This window comes from Eucyclogobius newberryi, unplaced genomic scaffold (assembly GCF_026437365.1).
Source record: "Eucyclogobius newberryi isolate DKJ021-1_F unplaced genomic scaffold, fEucNew1.0.hap1 SCAF_2, whole genome shotgun sequence".
Classification (NCBI taxonomy): Eukaryota; Metazoa; Chordata; class Actinopteri; order Gobiiformes; family Gobiidae; genus Eucyclogobius; species Eucyclogobius newberryi.
Genome location: NW_027315834.1, coordinates 15,377,042 through 15,396,417, shown reverse-complemented (window position 1 = coordinate 15,396,417; position 19,376 = coordinate 15,377,042).

Sequence of the window (19,376 nt, the reverse complement as noted above, 5' to 3'; positions counted from 1 at the left end):
CTTACATAGTTTATATCTCTCACAACGTTTCTTCAGTTTTACAATTTTGACACATTTTTAAGTCCTTGATATCTTGTTTGTTTATCATAATTTTCAACAGATGCTATTGTTTATTAGATCATGCATTCGCAGGTTAAGACCCCAGGATATGTTTATTTTATAGTCAAACAGAATTAGAGTTAGGGGATAAAGACTTGTTTTGAATTAGTTGATTTTATATTGTGTGTTTTTATGAATTTTGGTTTTATTCATTTCATGTTGATTCTTTTATTGGCATCTGTATATCCTATGTTTGTTTAATTTGTAATTTTGTAAATGTATTTATGCGTCATCCATGTATGAATAAATAAATAAAGGTATGAAAGTTTGTTTGTTCAGTAGGTTTTATTTGTTTTATTAAAGTCATTTCTTTGAACAATATATATTTCCCTTTTAGCTTTACCATTATGAGACAAAAGCTAATGTCTAATGAAGAAGTCTTTAAAGCCTTCACTAAAGCCTATGAGGCATTTTAAAGTGGTGCAAAGCAATGGATACTAATAAACTTGTTCCCCCTTGAGCGGACACACTGCAACACAAAGAGCTCTATAATGTTTGATTTAAACCCCGTGAGCAAAGGACTGTATCTTCATCGAGGAGAAATCTGCAGCATAATCCATTAAACGCCTACATATGTCCAACATTTGAAAGTGTTGTTAATCTCATCTCTTTAACACTATATACAGTGTATGAGCTTATACGGAAGGCTGTTTGTGTAAGAGATTCATTCTTCAAGTGCACTTCCTTTCCCCTCTTGTACTGCTTGTTGAGCCATTGCTTCAAATCTCCTCCAACCTTTAAATACTGAAGCCGTGTTGCCCTGGTTAGCAGCATGTTCTCCTGCTGCCTTAAAGGTTAATAGAGTTCCCGCCTCCTTGTGCATCGAAGGGGAGCCTCAGCCAGCCGCAGATATGGGCCCTGTGAAAAGATGACAAGTTGATGACATGCTTCTAAGATAAGCTTTGTTTTGACTAAACATTCTGTCAATCATGCTGTAAAAGGTCTCATTTAAATGCAGAAAGTATTTTCTTCAAGTAGAAATGTTTTGAAATGTGTTTGTTACATTTGGAGCATTAAAGTAGTGCTTTTGCAGTGGTACTCAGGACAGAAGTTAGTAATAGAGTGAGGGTGTGGGGTTAAACTCCGGCCAAACGTTTTGTAAAGGTCATTTCACAAGTGTTAAAGTGGTTGCAAATAGACCATCTGTTTTGCAAATATGCCAAAAGAATGCCACTAGAATCTGTACACATTTTTGGGATTTTGTACAAATATACAAATGGTTTAGTAAAAATATGATTTGATTTAGAAAATAATAATATTAACCAGAACAGCTTTGTTTAATGTTTGTACAAATACAGCTTTGTATGTGCCAAAATGTTAGTACAAATGTAGTTTTCTCTCTCAAATACAAAGACCTTGTAAGTAGCTTTTCCACAGTTTTATTCTGAAAATATTATTTGCAGAATAAAACTGTGGTACATTACTGCTAAATGTCACAGGACAAGCCAAGCTGCTCTCATTGGCTGGAGCAGGTCTGCTGTTTGGGCTCGGATCTATCCACATCTTGTATAATCTACACTGATTTGAATGCATTTTTTTCCTGTTGTTTGAAGCACTTTGAATTTCCTTGTGTATGAATTGTGCTTTACAAATAAACTTGCTTTGCCTGTCAGTCCGATCCTGACCGCGGCTCTGTCAAATGACTTTACTGCTGCTCAGGATCATTTAATGTCCACAGATTGGTGAGTCCTTAAAAACTATACTTTATATTGAGTCTCTATTTATTTAAACCTAACCCTTACGCAACATTTACAGTAGTTTTGTCATCTCATAGATAACAATCTTGGCAAAAACATGTGGAAAAGCGAAACATTGGCATTAGTTAGCATCCTCTGCCTAATCGGTAGAGCTGGGCCATATCGTGTGTCAAAGTACCGATGCAATAGTGGTAGGTGACATGACTGTTGATTACTGGGATTATGTGATGTAATTTGCATGGGTCCTGCAGTTGGTTTTCCTCTCAGGAGCGAGACAAGGCAAGGAATTAGTGTTTCAGCCTAATCCGACCTGAAATGTACTGTTGTATACTTGATGAACTTGGTGAAGTGTAATGCATACCGTATACTATCAGCTGTACAGTGCATTATTCACTCACTGCCTTTTCATGATGAGAATGTCTCGTCCTCACCACAAGGCCACACCACACACTATGGTGAATGTTTGCAGCACCACTGGCTATTAGATTAGAAATATGCCTGATAAAACCTGATCAATAAAAACCTCAAAGCTCTTTATCAAATCTGAGAGAGCGTTGTCAAAAGGGCCGCTTCTGCACAGTATCCAAGTCTTTGTGAGCTATTAAAATTGATTTGATCTGAAATATTTGAAAGTGTGAGAAATATGAAAAAAAAAACTAAGAAATCAGGAAGAGTGAAAATAAGTTTATTTGAATGCAGTGAATACACATACAGAGAGCATTGTGGGTAAGATCTAATAAACCTTTTCTGCAGGTCGTGTCATGGAGTCCTACCTCACATCTGCCTTTCAAACCTTTTCATGGATTTCAGAGCAACGTTACCATAGTAATGTATTTATTCATTTCAGTTATAGCTAAAGGTTTAATATTTTAATTTTTATTTTGACTATTAGAGTAGTATTTATTATATATTTTTAAACTAATACATTCTGAATTTGATATTGATTGCATTTATTGATCAGAGAATCCCCTTTTGGTTTGCTTAATTTAATAAAAGTATCAAATGAAGTAAGTAAGTAGGTAAGGAAGGAAGTACCCATTAGAAATGTCAAATCAATCATCAAATATCAAAAGTTGTTTTAACCTAACCTTTAAAAAACATTTTTACTCTTGATCAAAATGTTAACTTGGTGAAAAATAACCTTTTTCAGCAGTGTGTTGTCTTTCAAATAATAAAGAATAACTATTTTTACATTTCAGTCCAGTTAGAAAAAATACTGCGGAATAGAAAGCACAGAAACCTGCTACAAACGTGGTGAAGTAAAAGTAAACAGTATCCGCTGTAAACATTACCACAGTTACCTACAAATACACTGAAGTACATTACTTTTACTTTTGTACCACTGATTGTCTTTTAAAACATGTTTCAAATATATATTCTTTATATATCCATTATAGTTGCAAGAAAGTGTATTGTCACCCTTGCTGATTTCTTAATGTTTTTTTGCATTTTTATCACACATAAATATAGCAAATTCTCAAATCAATTTTAATACCTCACAAAGACATCAACTCTGAAAAAAAAGTGTGCTAGAATATCTCCATAGTGATGTAAAAGTCACAAACATTTCATTTGTTGCTGCCAAGGGCAGTGTCAGTTTTTGTTGGATGTTTTTCCTCATACAAAAAGTATGAATACAAAAAGGTGAGGTGCAGTGAGTCTGGTTCCTCTCCTGCTCCACGTCCTTTTGGTGAAGATCCAGCGACTGAACTCTCACAACATCTGAACTGACACCAGCAGATTCAGCAGATGTGTAAAAATACAAACTGTGCGCTGTCTTTTGCCCCTTGTCTTAGCATTAACTTGGACGTTGCAGAGCTCATTTAGTCACATATCGCGTTGGCGGGATTCTGGACAGCGCTGGATGTAGAACTCTAAACAAGAGGTGTGATCCATGAGGTGGAGTGAAGCAAACTGAAGGTGTGATCCATGAGGTGGAGCGAAGCAAACTGAAGGTGTGATCCATGAGGTGGGAGTGAAGCAAACTGAAGGTGTGATCCATGAGGTGGAGCGAAGCAAACTGAAGGTGTGATCCATGAGGTGGAGCGAAGCAAACTGAAGGTGTGATCCATGAGGTGGAGTGAAGCAAACTGAAGGTGTGATCCATGAGGTGGAGCGAAGCAAACTGAAGGTGTGATCCATGAGGTGGAGTGAAGCAAACTGAAGGTGTGATCCATGAGGTGGAGCGAAGCAAACTGAAGGTGTGATCCATGAGGTGGAGCGAAGCAAACTGAAGGTGTGATCCATGAGGTGGAGTGAAGCAAACTGAAGGTGTGATCCATGAGGTGGAGCGAAGCAAACTGAAGGTGTGATCCATGAGGTGGAGTGAAGCAAACTGAAGGTGTGATCCATGAGGTGGAGTGAAGCAAACTGAAGGTGTGATCCATGAGGTGGAGTGAAGCAAACTGAAGGTGTGATCCATGAGGTGGAGTGAAGCAAACTGAAGGTGTGATCCATGAGGTGGAGTGAAGCAAACTGAAGGTGTGATCCATGAGGTGGAGTGAAGCAAACTGAAGGTGTGATCCATGAGGTGGAGCGAAGCAAACTGAAGGTGTGATCCATGAGGTGGAGTGAAGCAAACTGAAGGTGTGATCCATGAGGTGGAGCGAAGCAAACTGAAGGTGTGATCCATGAGGTGGAGCGAAGCAAACTGAAGGTGTGATCCATGAGGTGGAGCGAAGCAAACTGAAGGTGTGATCCATGAGGTGGAGTGAAGCAAACTGAAGGTGTGATCCATGAGGTGGAGTGAAGCAAACTGAAGGTGTGATCCATGAGGTGGAGTGAAGCAAACTGAAGGTGTGATCCATGAGGTGGAGTGAAGCAAACTGAAGGTGTGATCCATGAGGTGGAGTGAAGCAAACTGAAGGTGTGATCCATGAGGTGGAGTGAAGCAAACTGAAGGTGTGATCCATGAGGTGGAGTGAAGCAAACTGAAGGTGTGATCCATGAGGTGGAGTGAAGCAAACTGAAGGTGTGATCCATGAGGTGGAGCGAAGCAAACTGAAGGTGTGATCCATGAGGTGGAGTGAAGCAAACTGAAGGTGTGATCCATGAGGTGGAATGAAGCAAACTGAAGGTGTGATCCATGAGGTGGAGCGAAGCAAACTGAAGGTGTGATCCATGAGGTGGAGTGAAGCAAACTGAAGGTGTGATCCATGAGGTGGAGTGAAGCAAACTGAAGGTGTGATCCATGAGGTGGAGTGAAGCAAACTGAAGGTGTGATCCATGAGGTGGAGTGAAGCAAACTGAAGGTGTGATCCATGAGGTGGAGCGAAGCAAACTGAAGGTGTTTTCTGTGAAAGGGACTTCAAAAACGTCTGACTTTAAAGACTTATGTTACTTTAAAACTAGTGCACAATGCTATCCCCATATGGATGAGATAATCATTTTAAAACAACCTTCAAAAGGGCATAAATAACACAAATTATAAGTTATAGAACAGGAAAAGGCTCCCGTTAAGTCTGGAGGCCAAATACAGCCCTGTATGTAGAATACAGACTGATTATTCTTGTAAGGTGTTAGTTGTGCGAGTAGATAAAAGCGACCTTACCTGTTCCTCCCACAGACCACTGTTTAATATTTCTACACTTGCAGATTTTTCTGCAGTGTATGGACATTTAACAGTGGACTTCAAACACATGAATAATTCATCAAAGAGTCTGCATGGTCCCTGCTGCGACATTACAGACCACACTTTTGTCTAGAAGCCTCTCCCCCACATTCCCCACATCAAGCTAGTGCTCCAGGGGCACCAAACTGACCGTTTGGATTGAATGACATAATACGATATTTGAAATTAAACAGGGAGTATTTAAGTCTTCATCAATTGATTTGCTGATCAGTATAAAGACCCAAGAGCCTTTTGTCAATGTTCAGTTTCTACGCCATAATTCAAGTCTATGTCATTGATATTTTCAGAGTTGAATTTAAGCAGCTCTAGGTATTAGCTCGTAGCATTTTAGCTGTGCTGTTATTCTGCCCTCCCTTGCCTCGCTCCTGAGAGGAAAACTAACTGCAGGACCCATGCAAATGACATTACTGAGTAGACGGGTGTGTACCTTTATTCCCCGGTGCCTATGTATCCCTGTTCCTATGTTCCCCCTTTTATATGAACGGAGGAACTACGCTAATACTAGCATAAGCTACTGGTTCAGGTTCCACATCCCAGATAATTGTGCATAAATGTATGGTTTTACAGCATAGCATTTTGCAGCATATAAGCCTAACCCGAACCCAGTTCTCGGGGAGCATAGGTACCGGAGAACATAGGGCTGACCCCGATTAGACCGCCAGCATAGAATGCAAACTGATGCTAACATTCAGTTTCCACACATTTTTGGCAAGATTTGCATTTATGAAATGACAAAACTACTGTAAAATGTTGTATACGTGAATAGAAACTCATTCTAAAGTACAGTTTTCACGTCTGTGGACTTCAGCAGAAGGAGAGTGATTAGACAAAGCCACGGTCATGACCCACAGCGCAGAGGAGAGTCAGACCAACAACACAACAACCCTCCACAGCAACTGAAATCAGCCATTACCTCATGATTTCTTAAATTGGATCAATAATGAAATTATTTTGTAATGAGCCATTTGTAATTAGTAATTTCGGCTCAATACCAATGGTTGCACTTCTCCCTGGTAAGAAACCGATCAGATCATCACCGCTGTGACTGCTCTGCTTTCAGACCTAAATATATTAAGAGACAGCTTTCTTTTTGTTTTCAATATTGCGCAATGGCAGCAATTCTTGTAAATGTCCTTGTCACGTGACCTTTGGCAGTAATGTACCACAGTTTTGTCCCGCACATATATCCAGCTTGTTTTGCAAGTGCAAAGTGGTGCCCAATGCTACTTACAAGGAGAAGTGCTTTGTATTTGAGTGGAGCAAGTTACAGTGGCAAATCACAACACATGTTGTACAGATGTGGATGATTATAATTGCAAAATATAGCCGCAAGCGGCAATGATCGGCCCTCGCCACGCCGCCACGCCGCAAGAGGAGGGGGCGCTAACGCGCCCCAATTGTCCTTTTATTACATCTACTGCTGAATCTGTGACGCTGTCACATCTTCTCCCCTTTGTTTTACCATCAAAAAGCAATTTTATTTTGAATTCTTGGCAAAATGTGCGGCTTTGCCGCACAGACACCGTGACTCTTAGAATAAAAATGTGGATAACTTTTGATGGTCCACCCCTGAAGATGAGTCTCACCAAATTTCAGGTTAATATGTCTAACGCCCTAAGAGGAGTTTGTGAAAGTCTAAAGTGTAAACATGTTCTGGCGATTTCCCCATTGGAATAACGTGGGAGGTTTTGGTCATCGCTACGGCAAAGCCATAACAATTATGACATGGATCTCATTGACTTTTTTGATGGGGATGCCAAAATTGAGTTGTGTGTCAAATTTCATATAATTTCGCAAAACTAAATATTTAACCTCCATATAAAATCTGTAGGGGGCGCTGTGGCTCCAAATTAATTTATTTCACTTCAAGTAGGTTTAGGGCAAAGAGTTTAACAACTGATTCTAATTTGACGCAATTCGGACTTTATCTGCGCAAACGGCAGAAATGTAAAATTTGGGAGATTTCTGAAATTCTTGCTACAGTTTGCGGCTTCGCCGCACAGAGACCGTGACAGGTATCAATGTAATTTGGATAAATTTTGATGTCCCACTCCTCAGTAGCATTTTCACCAAATTTCAGCTTTTTAGGGCCAACGCCCTGGGAGGAGTTCGTAAAAGTACGGCGTTTGGAAAAACTCCGAAGTCATGTTTAGCCATTTTTGAAGCAATATGGCCGACATTTGGTTGGGCGGACGGCGTTGCCGTAATAATATTTTTTACTTCTCTTGTCACCATCTACCTCTGCGCCAAATTTCATGATTCTACGATCAGATTTTTTTGGGTCATTTCCCATCTCTCAATGCATTTTTGGTACATTTGGGGGCGCTGATGCGCCAATTTTTTTAATTTTAGAAAAAGGAAATAGCCAGAATGTAGAGAGGCACGATTTTTAGAGGTGTGCTAATTTTTGTGACTTTTCGTCAATGTTCACTGGGTGAAAAATAGGGGGGTTGGTCCCGAGAAGAAAGAAAGAAGAAAGAAAGAAAGAATAATATTCCGATGCGAAAACAATGTTTCCCATTTTTCAAATATCATAAACTATACATTTTCGGAAAGCGCTCGCGCTTTCCTACCTCATGGTGTGGGTCCCTGGTCACTGACGGGTACTTTCGTTAATTTTGAGTGGGCTCCGCCCACTTTGTGTTTTTGGCCCTCTATACAGTAATAATGTTAAATTTTTGCATTACATGCTTATATGCACGGAACATGGGGAACATATTCGTGAGCTACTTAGCGCAAATGAGTGCTTTTCGCGGTCGTCATCCCCATTTAAAGTGCTCGTTTAGTGCGCACTTTTGCACGGGCTTCGCCCGTTTACAACGGTAAAGTTCCATTTTCCTACTACTAATTAGTATGCACGGGGCGTGTGTGAGTGAAGGAGTGCGTTAGTGAGTGTTTGGAAGTGGGCGAGCGAGTCGCGCTCGATTTCGTGCGCACTACGTGCGCACTTTCGCAGCCGTGCTTCGCACGGCCTTACGAGATTAATAGGCCTCTCGCCAGCTTGTGGCGCTCGGGCCTAATAAAAACATATTAGAATAATAATAATAACAGAATTTGTACATTTACAAAGGAAAATATATGTGGATATATTTTCTACGAATCAGAAACATATTAGTACAGGTTAATATGAATAGACTTGCCCACCCAAACATATTTGTACAATACTTTTTCACGTATACAAAACTGTATCTGTCATATTTGTGGAACTATCTTTACATAATAACAACGTGTTGGCAGGAATTGAACCCCATACTATGAAGGTCCTGATTGTCCTGATTGGCACGTCGTTCTTCCAAATGGGTTTGTTTTGGTTTCTACTTTGTCTATATGTTATTATATCTCACCTATTCTGTGTCCAGCTCGTGTTCTGCTTCCTATTTATGCTTTTAAATTGCTCCTCATGGGACAAATATATTTTAAATGAATTTAGGTAAATCTCTGTCACACTGTCCATGATACATCATATACTTATGTCAAAGGGCCACATTCTTAGGTAGCAATGCGCGGCTTAAGAAGATGGGGAACTGTTAAATCCAGGTCTCGAAGTAATCATTTTCAGATCTTTGTATATTTGTATACTGTCTCCTTCCAAGTTAAACTCTACTTCAGTGCCTTTGTCATCCCTTTTATTTTAGATTTTTCTAAAAAAAACCATGGTCTGACTCTTATTTTTATTTTTGAGAGCATCAGTGGGAGACTGGGCCAGTCTGACGGTAATTGATCAGCTATTTATGGTACTTGGTGTGAGTAGTTTTAGAACAATTGGTCTCAAGACTTTGGCACTACAAACGCCCCCTCTATTGTTCCTAGCAGCCCCGAGCGCTCTGAACCAAAGAAAGGAGCGAGAAATAGCGAACAGAAAATCTGAGCTGGAACTGATGAGGTCAGATAGATTTCTCTGTTCACATTGTCACATAAGCATCTTTCCAATGTGGCACAAGTATTAACAATAACAAGTCATGTTGTACAAGTAATTGGTTGTGACAGGGTCAGAAAAGTGCCTGCTGAGAACCAGAGAAGAAAAAGACCTATAGGTCCCCTTTTGACTGGATCACATAATTGGCAACACAAAGGAACAAAGCGCTTCATCAAATGAACAGCACATATTGAATCCAGAGGGTTTATTTTATATGACAGAAAATACGGTATATGGAACGTCGACTTTGTCATTACCATCTGCTCAGATGTATAAATGGAACTGTTTGCTCTTCTTAACCTAATGCTTTGAAACATACTGTAAACTAGATGGTTTCACTCCCCTGTAATGTTCCCGTTAGTACAGGTTTGTTCATCAGGGTAGGTCAAGTTTAAATGAAAAAGCAAAGCTTCAGGAAATAACTCAAGTTGACATGCAATAGCAACAACGCAACTACTAACTGACTAACTATGTTCTTCTGCCTGGAAAATCCAGTTTCTTGATGCATATAGCTGTTGGCTTAGCTGCAGAAACATGATTCAGCTGTTGCTGTGACAATGTTCATCTGAGCAGTTCAATGTATTAGCACAGAATGTGTCGGCGCTGTCTCCACTGAAGGCTCGTCGATTAGAGATCCGTGCTCTGTCTATTATAACACGCTTCTGTGCTCATAAATCCAGAATATTCCATTAGCGCAGTCATCAGAGCACTGTCTGCCGCACTTTACAAGTCAAGCAACCAAGATGACAACGGCTGCCTTCATTATGTCACGCTTGAATCCTGTTCTCTTTTAATACCAATAATAATTCCCATAGCACATGTTCAAATAATATAGTATTCGAGCACTTTACATGTTGTGTCAGTGTCTCTTCTAACTCGCACTTACTTACCATCCCCATTCAGCTGTGGTGGAAAGTTACATGTTAAAAGTAAAGGTACACGGATACAGATACAGTTACACGTACATGTACTGCAGCCACAATTTTGTTTAAGTAAAATTGAAAGGTATGCTTAAAAAATACTACTAAAAGTATTTTAGTAACACCATTTTTTTTTTACAATATTTTGTATAAAATTGTATCAATTAAACAGTTTATAGCTGACTTATGTTGTTTTACATTGCATCTAATGTTACATGTGTTGGTATAAAAAGGAGCAGATTGGTACGATTACTTGTACAGTTACTTCTATGATTTTAAATGAGCCTAATTACACTTTGTTAAAACTATACTCAATTACCAGTGCAATTGTACGTCTAAAAATATACACAAAAATCATCCCAAGCCTACAGTAATGTGAGTACCATATTTTCCGGACTATACGTCGCATCTTTTTTCATAGTTTTGGCCGGGGTGCGACTTATACTTATATACTTATATACTTATACTTACTTATACTTCGGAGCGACTTATATGTGATGTTATTTGTCATTTTCACGCTTGCAACCGCATTTCATACTCCAGTCCGACTTATAGTAAAATACGGTATCTATAACTAATTACTTAAACCCTGCTATTCGTAAAATGTATATTTTCCGTTTCCTTTTTTTACAAGCTGGTTTAAATGTAATGATTTGAAAAGGGATATTTCATATGTTGGTTGATGTCTATTTGTGATTTTTTTCTTTTGTCGTTAATATTGTTCTTTGTGTTTTATGTTTGATTGTTGATTTTTTGATTGAGAAAAGAGAAAAAAGAAAACTAATGGTGGGCCTCATTCCCTGGTTTGTTCTGTGTTTATGTTGGTTTTTGATATTTGTGTGTTTTGTGTGTTTACATCACTGCTGAGGTAACCCAAGGGTATTATTGACCTCCAGACATTACTGGAAAAATAAAAAAAGACTACTGTTGAGACACCACAATATTCACTATTCCTCATATTCACAGCATTTTGCACAAACGTGACCTTTATCATTAAGTTTCAATAACTTTTGGAGAGCCTCAAAGCATTAGACATATAATAATGGTGTTGCACAAAGACCAGGTCCGACTCAGAGGTTTTGTGTTACATATGAGCAGTGCCTAGTTGAGCGTTTGTTATGCACATGGTCTGCACGACAACAGTGCATTGTGAAAGGCACTATAAATAGAAATAAAGAGACCTGGTGAACACCTTCACATGTGTGTGACTTGTGGACAAGGCTCAGTGTCTTGTCACACATCTTTCAACAAAAGTTAAAGCAGAAAAACTTGTCTCAGGTTATGATTATCTTTTATATAGAAGTATTATAATCCTGCAGTTAAAGTTAAATACTGCGCTATATATAGGCCTGCACTTGGGCAGTACATGAGAACACCAGCAAATTAAGTAGATTAATTATGAGGAATTTATAGCAGTACAAATGTCATGTTTTTCATTTAAATTCCAACACATTTAACCAGTTCATGCTTCTAATTGTTCCACATTTCTAATGTTTATGCAATGAAAACTTGGGGATTGCTTATTGACTAGCGCCATATTCACATTATATTCAGTGTTGGGTAGTGTTGCATTTAAAAGTAACTTGATTCGTTACCTCGTTACTGCCCTGGAAAACGAGTTAAGTTACTGCACTACTTTGTTCTAAAAGTTACACATTAGAGCACTCTTATACAATAATTAACATTATCTTATAACCTATATCGCTTGCAGACAATCCCTTTGCATTGCTGAACACATAATCATTAAAATATCAAATAAACAATCGAAGTGAATGCGTTTGACTGAGTTGTATTCATCCTTTATGTTGAGAGATTACCACAACACAAAGCCATACAATAAGCACGTATAGACATGTCCTCAATAAACAACATAACAAATGGACTGGATGTGTGCACTGCCTTGTAAAGTGTGTCTGATGAAGCTGAACTGAATTGTCTGCTGATGATGCTTTTATGTTATTACAAGTGAAACTAAAACATACAAATCATTTATAATTACAAATAATAAATAACTTAACTTACTCTGTAGCTCTACATGTCCTATCTGCATCATAAATTTGCTTTTTATTTGTGTGTATTATTACTGTAGACAAGGACTAATTTAATTCAATTGAATCCAGAGAGAGACGAGTGTCAAATAAGAGGAAATGCATTGTGGATTGAAGTAAAAAAGTCAGTGAAATCAATATTAATATAGACTGACATTCAGAGCAGCAGAGGCTTGAGGGCGAGTCAGGCTTGGTGATGTGTTGTCATACCAGCGAAGTACTAAAAAAGGAAAAGCCAAAGGGAACTTCACTGTGCATTGTCAGGCGCCCACAGATGTGACAATGTTATGATATGGCAAAACTGAATGAACTACTGACCCCATGCTCTGTTTCAACCTATTTCGCTATTGATTTAGATGTATAAGTTTTGTAAATTACCTTATCACCTTTTTGGCACCAACACTTTTAATCTGTTTTACAACATTCGGCAATTCTAGAGGTGCTGTTACTCACTGGAGAATCACATTTTTGTCAGATATGGGTTTACCGGTATTTATTTCAAATTAGACACCAAGCTATTACATATGTTAATGTTGCTAGAACCATAATTTGCTATAGACATAATTCATCATCCCTGTCCTGAGTCCAAATCTTGAAAAGCTTGTATTCAGACTTCTCACAGCTTGCGGACTCCGGCTTGCATAATAAATGACATATTGTGAACAGCAGTGCTCCTTTCCACGCTCCTGTCTGCCCTTGTTCTGTGTAAGGACATCAGCAGGAATCATGCTGCCTTTCCGTGAGCTCGGTGGAACTACAGTCTAGACAAGGGCTGACCTTTCATGAGACCACTGGCTGCACCAGCAAACGCCAGTCTTGTGTTTGCGAAACACCTTATCTGACAGTGTGAAAACACTGACCTTTTCCTTGCCACAGAGAAAATTATAATCGCTTAGTGCAGATACAATATTTGATTTATTTTTAAAAGATTTTTGCCGCAGCTGAGTGAGAAGGGAGGGCACACATGACAGAGCCAGGATTTGAACTCACAACACAGCACCAGCTGCACGCAGAGCCTGGCACATGTGCTGGCGCCTTAACCACTCCACCAGCAGCACACAGACCGAGTGTTTTAAACACAAGTCAATGTGCAATCACTTAAGCAATTTCTTTGGTAGAGCTGCACAACAAAAGTCTAATACAGTTTTGAGCGTTTCAAAATTATCCACTATGTTTAGATTTTTTTAGAATTGTTCTTCCTCCTATTTCCTTCTTATTGTGGGCAGATGTGGGTCGAGTAAACAAAAGCTACTCATGTAATACTGTTACTTACAATAATATAATAATAATATAATAACACTCAAGTAGAACGATACAAAGTAGTCCAAGAAATGACTCCGATAAGAGTAAAAAATATATACATTTGGGGAAAATACTACTCAAGTATTGTAAAAATAACTGCCTGGTGATCGCTGATAGTTTGAAGTGCAATTAGAAGGACAAAGCTATTCAGGTCAACATAAAGCTCCTGTCCTTTAGTCCACACATCAGGTTAGATCATAACAATGATGTTATATCATGTGTACTTTGCAGATATAAAAAGAGAAAGAAAAGCAGAATGAGATTTATTGTACACAGATTTATATAAACCTTAACATGTTTAGGAGCAGGAGATTTTGAACAGGAGAGGCCTCCACACCTCTTTAGTTTTCATTAAACAGTACAATATCCAACTACAATTTTGTATTTATCTTTATTATTCAACTCTGTCCAAACTCTGTGGTGTAATGACTCTAGAAAGATAAATCATGAACTGCAGAGTCGACTAATTTGTCTCTATGAGTTGTTGATGTGATTGGTTGAAGTCAGACAGACGGTGCGGTGTGGACTCAATATAAACTTAAATTAAATTGTGAAGAAACAGTGCACGTCTCATCATTTAGATGAGGGTTGACTGTGAGTGCGTTATCCACTGAGGGGACAGCCCGGGGAGGAGAGAGGGGGTTTTTGTTTCAGATTTACCCACTTAGAGAACATTATCCTCGAACTAATTCAGTAAATAGAATAAGTATTCAAGCTTGTATCAAGTGTCACAAGCAATAACTATAGTAATAGATACGGGCTGGTGTGTGATCCATTCTGCATTTCAATTATGACAAATGTTCCGAGCATCAAAAGGTCTATTTTCTTCCCCAATTCATTAGCAAAAGTGCATTTGATGGAAAATAAGTTTGCTATGTAATACCATAATGTTAAAAATACTTATAAGGCACATAAAACAAGTTCGTGACTCACAGTTCCAAGCTGCTGCTGTTAATTAGGCTTTATTTTTTCTATTATCCAAATGCCATCAGCGAGTGTTGTCTTTTGTTGCATTATTGTATTTGAGGTCAAACCATAATACAATGATATATTGATGCATATAGTGTATGAAACCTTGGAGTCTTATTTGACCAGGAGTGCTCGTTCAAAGCACATATAAATCAAGCCTGTAAAACAACTTACTTTCATCTACGCAATAATTAGCTAAAACCAGAAAAATCCTGCCTAAAAGCAATGCTGAAAAACGTATCCATGTGTTTGTAACGTCTAGATTAGACTTCTGTAACTCCCTGCTACAGCGTGTCCTAAAAGCTCCACGAAAAGCTTCATTTAAGACCAGGCTTAAAACTTTCCTCTTTGAAATCGCTTATGGTCAGACCAGTTAGGAACAGAAATATAAACCTACAGTTTCAGTTTCCCTAGAATCAACTATGAGGGAAGTAGCAGCTTGAGCACTGTCCTCTACTTCTGACTTTCCCTATCAACAATATGAATGTTTGTTCATTGCTGTTTTTCTCCTTCTTCCACTCCCCTCGGAGAGTGCTACTGTTTCAGACTCTGCTGATGCTCCACAACTGCCTGGAGGAAAGCTCTTTACTCTAGATGAATGGCTCTTCATCTGCCTGGATGAACTGCCTTGATGAACCCCCCTCTCTTCTCCTGAGCGGTTCTGGCTCCACAGTCTATTTACAAATTGAAGCGTGTCCGTCCGTGGGAGTGGGATCTCTCTTTGAGGTTTCTACTTCCTCCCACTGGGTTTTGTAATTTATAGTTGCTGAGAAGGAGGGTCTAAAGGCAAAGGGACATTTGCTAATTTCGTATGAACATTGTTTAATCTGTTTTTCACTGAAAAGGCAACTGCTGATTTTGGGCGTTACAAAAATAAGTTGAATTGAAAATGTATATTGTGTTTAATTCTCATCCATAACATGGAGACTTGGCAGATAAAGAAGAGCTGTGTTTTGACCAAACAGCCACACATATGATTCAGGGAATTCCAAGGCCGCTGTGGTAAAAGATTGAGTGCAACAACAACAACAACAACAACAACAACAACAACAACAACAACTGATAATAGATAGAGATTGAGATGAGACAATGGGTCAAATGAAACATTCACTGTGATTGTTTTTGAACATGGGTCTAATCTGTGTCCTGATATGGCCGGAGATTGAGTAGAAAACACAGACTGCAGGGGGAGATGCCAGCTATTCTGTTTATGATTATTTGTGCCTTCATAATCTTCAGTATGAGTTCTGTCTGCAGCGGCCTGTTGCTAGGTTTCCCTGCCCTGTACTTGGCTCAACATGAAGCCAGCCCATTTCTCACAGACCTCTGACTTCAACCATTTACATAAGATAATGGGATGTGCTGCTCAACCATCAAATGTCTTGCAGTAGTGTTTTTTTTTTTCTTCAAACAAATGGGGTACAAAATGTGAGACATAAGATATTATTTGAGAATTGTTATCTGAGAATTATGAATAATAATTATAATACTAATAATAATGTAAAAAAACACATTGGTGAACAGAGCACATTACATAAAGATATGAAAATATACATTACTGTTTTAAGATGTATTTTGTATATCATATGATACAATCATGTCTTGTCCATGTGGGGCTTGTTTTCAGCCTTGCTGAAAAGAATGAAAATGATGATGGCAGCTTAGAGGTTGAGCCGGCACACAGGGACCTTAGTAAAATGTCACTACACAATACTGGACAAGCATTTCTTTTATGTCAAAAGACAAATCACTCTGTAGTTTGTGTGTGAATAGAGAAATAGAGACCAACCGCGGAGGGTGAGGAAGTTTTTCTTATATATTATATTAAAAAAAAAGTCCTCACCGTCTGCGGTGGGTCTCTATTTCTCCCCCTTCAGGCTCGGGTCCTCCACCAGAGGCCTGGGAGCTTGAGGGTTCTGTGCAGTATCTTTGCTGTTCCTGCACTGCACTTTTCTGGACCGAGATGTCTGATGTTTTTCCTGGGATCTGCTCAAGACATTCCTCCAGTTTGGGGGTCACTGCCCCAAGTGCTCCGATCACTATGGGCACCACCGATACCTTCAGGCTCCAGGCCTTCTCCAGCTCCTCTCTGAGGCCTTATTATTGCTCTAGTTTCTCGTGTTCCTTTTTCCGGATGTTACCATCCACCACCACGGCTTTCCTCTGACCCTTGTCGACCACCACTATAACCGATTGGTTCGACATTACCATTTGGTCTGTCTGTATCTGGAAGTCCCAGAGGACCTTGCTCGGTCATTCTCATGTTTATATATATATATATATATATATATATATATATATATATATATATATATATATATATATATATATATATATATATATATATATAGAAGGGAGGACATGCAGTAATATGTGAGTTGGGAGTTGGGAAAAATCTCAACACTGTGCTGCCTGGTGGTGGAGTGGTTAGGGCATCAGCACACATGCCAGACTCCTTGTGCAGCAGTGTTGAGAGTTCAAATCTCAATTCCAACCATTTACTGCATGTCCTGTCCTCCCTTCTCTCTCGTCCCCCATTTCACCCTCATCTGTCTTATCTAATAAAGCCTGCAGGGCAAAAAATCTTTTAAGAAAAAGAAAACTCTCTGTCTACACTGTCGTCGGCTGCACTTGGGCCTTGCATGTGTGCTGCAGCCTTAACCACTCCACCACCAGGCAGCACTCTGAACCTTCTCAGTGTGTATCCTCACAGCCGAGCAGGGACACCGCTCTAGATCTTGGTCTGGGCTTGGTCAGGACTGTAGCTGAAAGATTTGATCCTGCACGTTTTGGGTCGATGGGGGAAACGTAGGACCCAGAGGAAACCCCCAGGCAGAAGGAGAAACTCTGTACAGAATGGAATCTGAGCCCAAACCTTCTTGCTGTGAGTGCCACTCTCTCTAGCCACCAACAGGTGAAACTAATCAACCCAAAGGATTTGCATTTAATCAACACATTTTATTGTTATGAACTGTATTTTTGCAATAGTTCATAATTGCTTCACACCAGATCTGGATTCCTCGTAGCAAAAACTGTTGCTAAAGACGAAAGGTTATGTAAGATGCACACGTATATTCTATTTTGGATCTCAGTTACTGTGCAAATAGGCTTTGTATAGCTCACTTGACAGACAGAATATGCAGTTGTATTGTATTGATTTTACTTAACTTTTTCACTATTGCCCATAACATTAACATTTACCTCATCGTGCAACAATGGCTTTCCCCTGCATTCAATAATTGCATCTGCTCTCCCCAGGGAACACGGTTCTTATTATAAACCTGTTGGTGAGAGGGGTAATTATGAGATGTCAACAGGTTCTTTGTGGCTGATGGACACGACTATTTGTGGTTGTGTCCCTTTCTTCGTTACACAACATGCACTCATGGGCACAGGAGATGTGACAAGGATGAAAAAGCTTTCAACAGCAGTTCAGGATTTTCACCGGGCCATGACCGCCCTCGTGTCCATGGCAAAACACTCTAGCATGTTACATTGATGCCAGGTTCAATTCAAAACAAAAGCCACTTAACATGCAAACAGAAAGAGACAACATGTGGGGTGGGTATTGTGCCGAGACACAGAGGAGGTTTGTTCACTTTACTGGGAGTATGTGAGAGAAGACGAGACTCCTGCCAGTTTGATTGTGTTACAGAAGAGGCACTGAGACATAATGCTGCTCACTAAATGGTCTCTGAAGGCATTTTACACTGAAAAATGTCTACTCAATCACACTTAATCTAAGTGCTAATAGAGCATTTTCTTCTATGTCAGCCCTGATCGACTGGAGCCACATCTCCACAAGGTTTTACCAAGTGCTCTTCTTGATTAAAAGAAATGTCTGTGAGTGATTTTCTCTGATTGCAAATCAGATTGCATTTTATCAAGCCATCACATACAAGACGTGACAATTGCGAGTCTACTTTCCTCCTCAGATCAGGGAACTCAACACCATTTACAGATTATTAGAAACAATAGTGTATACTGTGAAAAGTGTATACAAAGTCACGCTATTCACAAACAGTTCTCACACAAACCACTCTGAAACTCTTACTCCATCTACTGGCTGCGGCGCAACAGTAACACTGAGGGTCCTGGCTCCGTACAGTTAGAATAAGGAGCTAGGACGGTTCCTAGCGTCTAACTTGCCTTTAGAGCTGCGTCACTGGGTCAACTATAGGCAGCCTAGACAGTAAGGAGAAGGGAGCAGCGCCTCAATTCTCCTCCCGAACCCAAATACGTCTGTGGTACTCAAGGAAGTGTACTAAAAATGTTGGATACAGCAGGATCACGCGTTCCGCCACTGGAACATGTACCACAGTTTGAGAAACGCTGAACTACTCCATACTGTCCCAAAGCTCTGAAGAGACAAGGGAAGGGAACTACAGAGGAATAATGAGCAGGGGTTTAGGGGGCAGGCATAAGATACAGATGTAAAAAAGAGGGATTACATTGAGGATTTTGTATTGTTGCAACTGCAAAGAAATACAGCAAAAGATCAAGGATTTGAGTAACAAGATACGTATGTTTTGTTAAATGTGACATTAAAACTATCAACCATATATTCAAACATCAGCTCATGTCTCTGAGGAGCCGAGGAGCAAGGCAGGAGGAGACATACGCTGATGGTCAATGAGACAGACTTTCCTCAGTCGCTGCTCTGACCAAAATGTAGTGAGGACTAAACTTAGGCCTGTCTTTTATTTACATGAATTGAAAAAACAACATTGTGCCATTAGATTTTCTCTGTGATTTCATCAATTACAAACAGGAAGGAAAATTATAAACCCAAAA